Raw genomic sequence first — 12,180 nt, 5'->3', positions numbered from 1 at the left:
TGCCATTGATTACACGTCTCGGTCACGTTCGCATTGACGGCACTTTGAACAGTGGACGTTACATTTCAGATGTGTTATGACCCGTGGCTCTACCCTTAATTCGATCCCTGCGAAACTTATATTTCAGCAGGATAATTCACGACCGTATGTTGCAGGTCGTGTACGGGCCTTTCTGGATAAAGAAAATGTTTGACTGCTGCCCTGGCCAGCACATTCTCCAGATCTCTCACCAACTGAAAACGTCTGGTCAATGGTGGCCGAGCAACTGGTTCGTCACAATACGCTCTCACTACTCTTGATGAACTGTGGTATCATGTTGAAGCTGCATGGGCAGCTGTACCTGTACACGCCATCCAAGCTCTGTTTGACTCAATGCCCAGGCTTATCAAGGCCGTTATTTCGGCCAGAGGTGGTTGTTCTGGGTACTGATTTCTCATGATCTATGCACCCAAATTGCGTGAAAATGTAATCACATCGCATTTCAGTTCTAGTGTAATATATTTGTTCAATGAATACTTGTTTGTCATCTGCATTTTTTCTTGGTGTAGCAATTTTAATGGACAGTAGTGTATAATCAACAGTAAACAGTGGGTCAGGAACAGACGTTCTCCCAGCAATAAAGCTTTAAATTACATATTAAAACAGGTTGCCAGCCTATTTAGGCATTCTTCTGTCAAGCACAATGATAAAGCACAAGGCAGTGCTAAGGTTAACCTAACTTCCCTTGACACACACACACACACACACACACACACACACAAGAACGCGCGCGCACACAAACACGAAACTCTTTCCTTATAACTGTTCATACTACAACACAGTAACATAACCTTGCAGATAAATGCGTTACTGGCTAACAAATGACCAATGAAATAGTGAGCAGTAACATACGCCTCTCCACAACACGTACCTTAAATGAAGTAGGTGCAACAGTTTATAAAACCAATTACCGACACACATGAAACTAGTAGCAATACTGAACAGGGAAAAGCTTGAAATAAGTGGGTCTGCTAATGATCAGACCCTACAGCTTCATTGCGTAGTACAGGGTCTCTATGCCTGTGCATTAACCAACGTGCATTGGAATAGATAACACAGTAAATAGTTATTTCTTATACACCGTTTTAAGCAACTAAGCGGATTGCAGATGTAACTACACTGGCTCTGATAGAGCCTTTGCATTGCTTCATTAACTAATTGGCCTAGTACATGAGAACCCTTACACTTTCATGGTTTGAAGAAACATGCTCATTAACAAAACTACACCAGTATGTATGAGGAAGGGTAAGTATTTGTATCATTAATTATTAATTAAATAAAGCACAACAAACTATAACTCTTTAAATAGCAAATGTGTTTTCATAAGCAGTCTTTTGACTTACTCAAAAATATAACAGGCTGTGAAAATGATAAAACAACATTTCACTTAAGTTCAGCCACTTTCCCTTAATATATTAGGACATTCGGAATTAAATTCACCAGGATAGGATTCCTGTCCACGTTTGTGACTTGGGTTAATCACAGGTGTAATACAGAGTTTTTTTATTAACACCACGATTATTATTAAAATCAACCAAATTTCTCAAGTACCTGGTCCATTTACAGAGTGCCAAATATAAACAGCTTACTGGAAGGCTAGTGGCACTGGTGGCGCCACACACCGTTGGGTGGCTTGCGGAGTATGAATGTAGATGTAGATGTAGATGTAGATGTAGGCTGTCATCATATCTTCTTGGCGTCGTAATTACACTCCTGGAAATGGAAAAAAGAACACATTGACACCGGTGTGTCAGACCCACCATACTTGCTCCGGACACTGCGAGAGGGCTGAACAAGCAATGATCACACGCACGGCACAGCGGACACACCAGGAACCGCGGTGTTGGCCGTCGAATGGCGCTAGCTGCGCAGCATTTGTGCACCGCCGCCGTCAGTGTCAGCCAGTTTGCCGTGGCATACGGAGCTCCATCGCAGTCTTTAACACTGGTAGCATGCCGCGACAGCGTGGACGTGAACCGTATGTGCAGTTGACGGACTTTGAGCGAGGGCGTATAGTGGGCATGCGGGAGGCCGGGTGGACGTACCGCCGAATTGCTCAACACGTGGGGCGTGAGGTCTCCACAGTACATCGATGTTGTCGCCAGTGGTCGGCGGAAGGTGCACGTGCCCGTCGACCTGGGACCGGACCGCAGCGACGCACGGATGCACGCCAAGACCGTAGGATCCTACGCAGTGCCGTAGGGGACCGCACCGCCACTTCCCAGCAAATTAGGGACACTGTTGCTCCTGGGGTATCGGCGAGGACCATTCGCAACCGTCTCCATGAAGCTGGGCTACGGTCCCGCACACCGTTAGGCCGTCTTCCGCTCACGCCCCAACATCGTGCAGCCCGCTTCCAGTGGTGTCGCGACAGGCGTGAATGGAGGGACGAATGGAGACGTGTCGTCTTCAGCGATGAGAGTCGCTTCTGCCTTGGTGCCAATGATGGTCGTATGCATGTTTGGCGCCGTGCAGGTGAGCGCCACAATCAGGACTGCATACGACCGAGGCACACAGGGCCAACACCCGGCATCATGGTGTGGGGAGCGATCTCCTACACTGGCCGTACACCACTGGTGAACGTCGAGGGGACACTGAATAGTGCGCGGTACATCCAAACCGTCATCGAACCCATCGTTCTACCATTCCTAGACCGGCAAGGGAACTTGCTGTTCCAACAGGACAATGCACGTCCGCATGTATCCCGTGCCACCCAACGTGCTCTAGAAGGTGTAAGTCAACTACCCTGGCCAGCAAGATCTCCGGATCTGTCCCCCATTGAGCATGTTTGGGACTGGATGAAGCGTCGTCTCACGCGGTCTGCACGTCCAGCACGAACGCTGGTCCAACTGAGGCGCCAGGTGGAAATGGCATGGCAAGCCGTTCCACAGGACTACATCCAGCATCTCTACGATCGTCTCCATGGGAGAATAGCAGCCTGAATTGCTGCGAAAGGTGGATATACACTGTACTAGTGCCGACATTGTGCATGCTCTGTTGCCTGTGTCTATGTGCCTGTGGTTCTGTCAGTGTGATCATGTGATGTATCTGACCCCAGGAATGTGTCAATAAAGTTTCCCCTTCCTGGGACAATGAATTCACGGTGTTCTTATTTCAATTTCCAGGAGTGTATATTTATAGGGCCATAAACCATGCCATGATAATTGTATCACCAAATGCAGCATGCGAGGCCCGTAAATACTGCCCTTAAGCTCTTCTGGCCTCAAAACTCCAGGAATATGAGCCATAATGATCCGCTACTGCTCAGCCCAGAAACCTTACCCGTCACAAAGAATGAGTTGGCACTTGCGCGCCAACGACACCTTTTCCACTCCGCCAGACTACTTCCGTAGCTGCGGGGCTTCCCCACGCCTTTCACATCTAACCCTACGTTCCCTAACTGTGGACCAAGTCATTTCCGGTACATTACATAGCAATCATTCCATAAGTTATTTAAATCTACAAGCATAATTTTAAATACCATCGTTCAGATGTTTCACATAACTGAAACATGTATATATAGTCAAAGAATTTCCATAACAGATACAACATTATACATAAGCAATACTACAATTGACATAGAAAGATCGATACAGACATAAAACAGGTCAAAAGTAGGTGTTACAAGCTTACTCGATCGTGTGAAAATTGTTGGTACTGTATTTTGTGTGCTTTCGTAAACAAGGGAGGCCAAGTGTTTGGTGTTTCATCAGGCATCCTATTGAAAATTTGTATCGCATACAAGGAAAGCGGAAAAACATCATTCGCTAAGTGATAAGGCGGACGAATGTGTATGTTTATGGAGTGATCGTGACAGACGGTCATTCGATTTTGACGAAAAATAAGAGGACGACAGCAGAGACAATCGCTGCAAAAACGCATGTCACACTTGTGTACTCTGTCAGCACCAAAACAACACGGAGCTCCATATGCAGGGAATTGAAGGGTTAACTCTAATTCCAAATCCACTTTTCATGTTGCAAATGCACGTAGTAGGAAAATGTCGTACCGAATTCATAACACGTGAACTATGGAGCAAATAAATATATTCATTTAGTCGTATTTGACTTGTTAACACTTTTTCCAACTTCTGCCTGATTTTACGTCCCAAGAGAGAAACATGATGGTGCTGGATGGTGAAAGGGGTAGCCATGTTGTGGAATTCCACAGGTCTCAGAGCCATTCTGCAAAGTCGCATTTCAGTCAAAGATCCTGCGATCATGTGGGGTTGTTTGGTCCATCCCATAGTGATGTTGTGATTCAAGACGACAGGATATTCCTCAGACAGCCCGCATCGTTCAAGACTGCTTTTTCGCCCACGAAGATGAATTGTCGTATTTCCCCTGGAAACCATAGTCACTGATTTCCATATTATTGAGAATTTGTGGTCTGCTTAGGGGAGAAGAGTGCGTGATCGCTATCCACCTCATTCATCGTTTCCCGCACTTAACAATATTTTGCACGAAGTATGATATAAACTTCCCTTCAAAACCATACAGGAGCTGTATTTATCCACTCCGAGACCACTGGAAGCTGCTTTGAAATCCAGTCGGTTTCCTGCACCACATTAGACATGGTAATATCTTTTTGATGTTTCTATATTTTGGTCCAACCGTGGCCAAGTGGTTGTAGGCGCTACAGTCTGGAACCGCGCGACCGCTACGGTCGCAGGTTCGAATTCTGCGTCGGGAATGGATGTGTGTAATGTCCTTAGGTTTAAGTAGTTCTACGTTCTAGGGGACTGATGACCTCAGATGTTAAGTCCCATAGTGCTCAGAGCCATTTGAACCATTTTTTGTCCAACCCCCGTACCAAGGTAATGAAGAAAAAACACGGATTAACGTTAGTATAAAATGTATGTCATCACATACAAAACACAGTTCAGAATTCCAAAAGTGTCAGAAAGGAAATCAGATTTTCCTCTTTACAACAACCGCTCTCCATTTTTCTTAAAGCTATCGGGAAGAGCTAAGAGTACCTCTATCTCATCGGACGGTAATTAAAACCTTTTTCTTTTGAATGTGAGTCCTATGTCCTAACCACTTCACCACCTCTCTCGGCCTCAGGGCAAGCGAGTACTGTAATATAACGAATTAAACTTTTAGGTGCCATCCTATTCCCTGATGAAATATCTACATCAACATCTGTATCGGCATCTCTACACCTCAAGCCACCTTACATTCAACAACGTGCATTCTTATTAGTGACAAGGTTTTAACAAAGATTATCAGCATTTACTCACCAATATTACCTGTGTTTCGCTGGATTATGATTAGTTCAAAATGGTTCAAATGGCTCTTGAGCACTATTGGACTTAACTTATGAGGTCATCAGGCCCCTAGAACTTAGAACTACTGAAACGTAACTAACCTAAGAACATCACACACATCCACGTCCGAGGCAGGATTCGAACCTGTGACCGTAGCGGTCGCGCGGTTCCAGACTGCAGCGACTAGAACCGCTCGGCCACCCCGGCTGTCGTGATAATGATCAGTATAATAACGGGTTTCGTCATATGCTTTGATCCTCAACCAGTGGAAATCTTCTAGAAGATTTTTTCCACAGCTGACTAGTTTCATAAAATACATTTATTTGTCTTTACTGCCAGTTTCGACCCTTAAGCCCTTGTCAGTTTACAAGAAAATCAATGCTGATTCCTTCTGCCCGCCACTAACAAATGTTTGTATTCATTGTTTTTGGCACCTCATACTTCAGACTGGTTTCATGCGTTCCGCAACAGCTTCGGCCGCTGTCCAACCTCCATTTTCCTTAAATATAGTGAAGAAAACTAAGAGTAGCTCTACCAGTTATGCCCAACATCCGCAATTAATTTTTAAATATAGTTCAGTCTCTGTCTTGCTCTACAGCTTTTGCCTTCTAAAGCTCCACTTGATGCATGGAAGTTATCATCTAATATCTTAACACTTATCCTAAAATCATGTCCGTTTTTCTGGTGAGTTTGCTGCATTGTCAAAGCTAGTTCTGCGGCAGACCACCTCATATCTAAACTTATCAGTCTATTTAATTTTTCTTTCTGTAGTACAACATTTCATTCTCCTCATTTCTTTTTTCCCAATTTGTGGCTTAGCGCATGGTTCACTTGCAATAGTTCTGTGCTCCAACCGAACATTTTCATAGAATTTCTCTTCAAAATTACGGCCAATGAAACTTGCTGATTTCCTTTACCAATGGATGCCTCCTTTTTCAGTGCTTCGAGTTTCCTCCTTTATCCGTTCGGTATGCGTTATTTTAGTTTCTTCATTTGTGTGGCCATAGTGTTCTTAGTTGCTTTACAATTCTTGAAGGTATTTTTGTTCCGTCGTTGCAACTACAAACATACGTGATTTTTTTTCACCACATGCGTTTCGCTTTATTGAAGTAAAGCATCATCATTTCCCGATGTAAGCGAGAAATCAAGCGAAAATCACCGTAAGTACAAATCAACATATTCTTAACGAACTGGTTTTAGACCTAAAATCAAATCAAAATGTAAAAACTTAATTACAGAGCACTGATGATGGTTTACCTTAATAAACGGAAACGCATCTGGTAAAAAAAAACATGCAGTTTTGTAGTTGCAGCGACAGATCGAAAATACCCTTAAGTTATTTTAGTTCCTTTATAATATCTGGCTTTCCAGCCATCACATTCGAGTACAAGAAGCTGTTCTTGGTGCGAAAACTGACTGCATCCTTATATTCTATTGTTTCCTAATTTATGCTTGTAATGGATGTAAGACACCTTCAATTATTGAGTAAGAATTATTATTGGAGTTACTCATCAGTACCACGGGTTTTTACAGGAGACTACGTGGAAATAACAAAATACACAGAAGAATCACACATATTAGTGGATAGAACAACGCTCAACGTTTAGAGTCGTTATACATGCTGTGGGGTAGTTGCAGTGCACACCAATAGGAGGCAGGCGTCTCAGAAGTTATAGGCAAATCATCTGCTCGGTATTGCCACAGATAATTAGTTCGCGCCTCGAGATAGGATACCGAAGAACTGATTTCAAAGGCAAGTTACTACTCCTGCACCTTTCAGGACCTTAGCAACAATAAATTCAATGAATTGTTCGTCAAAAACGGAACATCCGTAATGTGTTTTAAAACTTTGCAGAGTTGCTTTATCTATTGATATGCGTCTTTTCACTGCATGTTTTCTAGTTTTCGCACTGTATGCATCTATATAATCTGAGGCCACCATGTGTTGCTATTGCGTATTTGTTCGATGACTCATAACAGTTTATTCTGTTGTATCAGTGCTAATTTTTTATTCTGTGTTTTATGTATCACGCTTGTATCTTTAATGATTAGTTATGAACGTTCAAAAATGCATGAGACTGAAGCTATTATTTGATCAAGTTTATAATTACCATAGCCTAATGACATTCTTAGGGGAGAAAGGGGTGGATGACACAGTTTACGGTTCTTAATCTTTATGAGGCAGTACTTACAAATTTGCTTTGCCATTTGAGCCTCGCATAACTCGTAAATACACTCCTGGAAATGGAAAAAAGAACACATTGACACCGGTGTGTCAGACCCACCATACTCGCTCCGGACACTGCGAGAGGGCTGTACAAGCAATGATCACACGCACGGCACAGCGGACACACCAGGAACCGCGGTGTTGGCCGTCGAATGGCGCTAGCTGCGCAGCATTTGTGCACCGCCGCCGTCAGTGTCAGCCAGTTTGTCGTGGCATACGGAGCTCCATCGCAGTCTTTAACACTGGTAGCATGCCGCGACAGCGTGGACGTGAACCGTATGTGCAGTTGACGGACTTTGAGCGAGGGCGTATAGTGGGCATGCGGGAGGCCGGGTGGACGTACCGCCGAATTGCTCAACACGTGGGGCGTGAGGTCTCCACAGTACATCGATGTTGTCGCCAGTGGTCGGCGGAAGGTGCACGTGCCCGTCGACCTGGGACCGGACCGCAGCGACGCACGGATGCACGCCAAGACCGTAGGATCCTACGCAGTGCCGTAGGGGACCGCACCGCCACTTCCCAGCAAATTAGGGACACTGTTGCTCCTGGGGTATCGGCGAGGACCATTCGCAACCGTCTCCATGAAGCTGGGCTACGGTCCCGCACACCGTTAGGCCGTCTTGCGCTCACGCCCCAACATCGTGCAGCCCGCCTCCAGTGGTGTCGCGACAGGCGTGAATGGAGGGACGAATGGAGACGTGTCGTCTTCAGCGATGAGAGTCGCTTCTGCCTTGGTGCCAATGATGGTCGTATGCGTGTTTGGCGCCGTGCAGGTGAGCGCCACAATCAGGACTGCATACGACCGAGGCACACAGGGCCAACACCCGGCATCATGGTGTGGGGAGCGATCTCCTACACTGGCCGTACACCACTGGTGATCGTCGAGGGGACACTGAATAGTGCGCGGTACATCCAAACCGTCATCGAACCCATCGTTCTACCATTCCTAGACCGGCAAGGGAACTTGCTGTTCCAACAGGACAATGCACGTCCGCATGTATCCCGTGCCACCCAACGTGCTCTAGAAGGTGTAAGTCAACTACCCTGGCCAGCAAGATCTCCGGATCTGTCCCCCATTGAGCATGTTTGGGACTGGATGAAGCGTCGTCTCACGCGGTCTGCACGTCCAGCACGAACGCTGGTCCAACTGAGGCGCCAGGTGGAAATGGCATGGCAAGCCGTTCCACAGGACTACATCCAGCATCTCTACGATCGTCTCCATGGGAGAATAGCAGCCTGCATTGCTGCGAAAGGTGGATATACACTGTACTAGTGCCGACATTGTGCATGCTCTGTTGCCTGTGTCTATGTGCCTGTGGTTCTGTCAGTGTGATCATGTGATGTATCTGACCACAGGAATGTGTCAATAAAGTTTCCCCTTCCTGGGACAATGAATTCACGGTGTTCTTATTTCAATTTCCAGGAGTGTACATTAAAAAAGTTTTGCACCACCCCTGGTTCCCAGAACTCCCGAAGATAGACATTGACTGTGGGTATTGAATCACAGACACAGTCCCTTTGACTGTTAAGAGATGTCACTAAATCCGCCCGAAGATGTAAACAACCATACATAAGCAGCACCTGTAAGACGGAGGGCGTCTGACAAGCGATCAGTTCCAATCATTCCACCAGGAAGGAGGTACACGGCTCGTGTAGTCTGTAGTTCAACCATCCCTACGATGGTCAGTACAGCGGTTCGATCGCGTCCGCATTGTTACTGTGTGCCACGAAGGGCTCTCAGCAACGGAAGTGTCCAGGCATCTCGGAGTGAACCAAAGTGATGTTGTTCGGAAATGGAGGAGATACAGAGAGACAGGATCTGTTGATGAGATTCCCTGCTGAGGCTGCCCAAGCGCTACTACTACAGTGGATGACCGCTGCGTACGAATTATGGCTAGAGGGAACCCTGACAGCAACGCCACCATGTTGAATAATGCTTTTCGTGCAGCCACAGAATGTCGTGTTACGACTCAAACTGTGTGCAATAGGCTGCATGATGCGCAACCTACCTCCTGACGTCCATGGCGAGGTTCGTCTTTACAACCACGACACCATGCAGCGCGGTACAGATGGGCCCAACAACATGCTGAATAGACCGCTCAGGATTGGAATCACACACTCTTCATCGATGAGTGCTCATTTACCTTCAACCAGACAGTCGTAGTGTTTGGAGGCAACCCGGTCAGGTTGAACGCCTTAGACACACAATCCAGGGTGTGCAGCAAGGTAGATTTTCTCTGCTGTTTTGGGGTGGCGTTATGCGGGGGCGACGTACGCCGCTGGTGGTCATGGAAGGCGCCGTAACGGCTGTATAATACGTGAATGGCATCCACCAAACAATAGCGCAACCATATCAGCAGCATATTGGCGAGGCATTCGTCTTCATGGACGACAATTCGCGCCCCCATCGTGCACATCTTGTGAATGACTTCTTTCAGGATAACGACATCGCTCAACTAGAGTGGCCAGCATGTTCTGCAGACATGAGCCTTATCCTACATGCCTGGGATAGAGTGAAAAGGGCTGTTTATGGACGTTGTGGACCACCAACCACTCTGAAGGAACTGTGCTGAATCGCCGTTGAGTAGTGGGACAATCTGGACTAACAGAGCCTTGATGAACTTGTGGATATTATGCCACGAATACAGTAATGCATCAATGCAAGAGGACTGCTACTGGGCATTAGAGGTACCGGTTTTTACAGCAATCTGGACCATCACGTCTGAATGTCTCGCTGTACGATGGTACAATATGCAATGTGTGATTTTCATGAGCAATGAAAAGGGCGAAAATGATGTTTATGTTGATCTCTTTTCTAATTTCCTGTACAGGTTACGGTACTCTCAGAACCCAGGTGATGTAAAACTTTTTTTGATGTCCATATATAGGCTTGATACAAATTCACACAAATTTGATTTCAAAGCATCATTTGGACTTTTATGAAAAAAGAATTCGGCAAGAGTTTATTTCTTGAGATTGGTTGTCAAATACGTTTCCATTAGTTATGTGGATGAGAAACAAGAATGTAAATATTAAATAAATATCTTGAAAATATGAAATCAAAGATATTGACGGAGCACTAATGCATGACACTTGTTTATGCATTGATAGTAATTTAATAAAATATTCCTGAAAATGTCCTCCTTCGGTCTAGTCACTTTGGAGTTCACACTCACAGTTTTGACTTGACACATGAGTGCACAATTCATGAGCCAACTTCTTACATTCTATACGATGGGTAAATTTTTTTCTTAGCTATACCTTAAGAAAATTGTTCATGAGTAAACAAACAGAATCGTCGTCATCCTATTTCTCACGTATTGAAATACTTTGTTCCTTTAGCCATATTCATATTTTAATTTTTTTAATTTCATTTTTTCCAGTAACATTTCTAAACACTGACTGGCTTTTGTAGCCGGCCGAAGTGGCCGTGCGGTTAAAGGCGCTGCAGTCTGGAACCGCAAGACCGCTACGGTCGCAGGTTCGAATCCTGCCTCGGGCATGGATGTTTGTGATGTCCTTAGGTTAGTTAGGTTTAACTAGTTCTAAGTTCTAGGGGACTAATGACCTCAGCAGTTGAGTCCCATAGTGCTCAGAGCCATTTGAACCATTTTTTTGGCTTTTGTAAATTGCTTTTCCAACTAGTTCTTAAGGCTTCTTTCAACTAATGATTTTTTAAAAATTGCTGTATATTTTTTGCAGGAGCTACTTTATTTCTATTTTTTCCTATTGCTTCGATTTGGTAAACATGCCAATAGGAGATTGGCACACATAACTGAGCTCGCACTGAAACTCATCAGAGTTATCTTGAGGCGTCTACTGTAAGCTATTTATTTCCTTTGCAAGCTATTGTCGAAGCTCATTCACAGTTTACTTTCTCTCGGTCACATATCTTCGTGCAAAATCTGAGTTTGTGCCAATGTCACATATTAATTCATTTATTCCCATGCACCGAAATCCTGAAGAACAATTAGACGGAGTCAATGGAGGAGAATGTGTAGGACAAACGAGTTGAGCTAAATCGTGAATTGCCATCATTATTTATGCGTAGTCAGTAATGCAGATGTCATATGGAGCACTGAAAGATTTCTTGAACGACCCTTAGACGGTGCCATCAAGAGGCTGGAGCTTATGTTTGCAAGGTGAAGCTAACGGTAAAATGATCATTCCATCGGATGTAGTGGAAGTGAGGTGCTGGCTAAGATGGGAACCACGAATCGCAAAAGTTCTATAACTGATTTAAAAATCAGTTTCAACTTTACTAATTTATAATTTCTCCTTTTTCACCTTTCTCACTTGTCCAAGCAAGAAAACTTCTCGACAGTTGAGAAAACAAATTAAATCTGCCTGAGCCGTTGACACATATGACAACCATCTCCGAATTTTTTTTTCGGAAACTAACCGTGAACTGGCATTTAAAATATAAACAATTGCTGTAAAAACAGATTTTGAACGTAACATCAAGATTTACAAAAAAATAACGTTTTGTAGCTAATATAAATCAATAGAAAGTAGTTGGGATACAGACTTCATTGGGTACAGAGTAAATAATGAGATGTGGTTCGATCTGTAGATGAATACTTACAGCTATAAAGAAACGAAAACAGCAACAAAATTTAAATAAATCGTCACTGCGAACAAGAAA

This window comes from Schistocerca nitens, chromosome 8 (assembly GCF_023898315.1).
Source record: "Schistocerca nitens isolate TAMUIC-IGC-003100 chromosome 8, iqSchNite1.1, whole genome shotgun sequence".
In the NCBI taxonomy this organism is placed as follows: Eukaryota; Metazoa; Arthropoda; class Insecta; order Orthoptera; family Acrididae; genus Schistocerca; species Schistocerca nitens.
The sequence above is the reverse complement of the archived record's forward strand: the minus strand, read 5'-3'. Positions refer to the sequence as shown.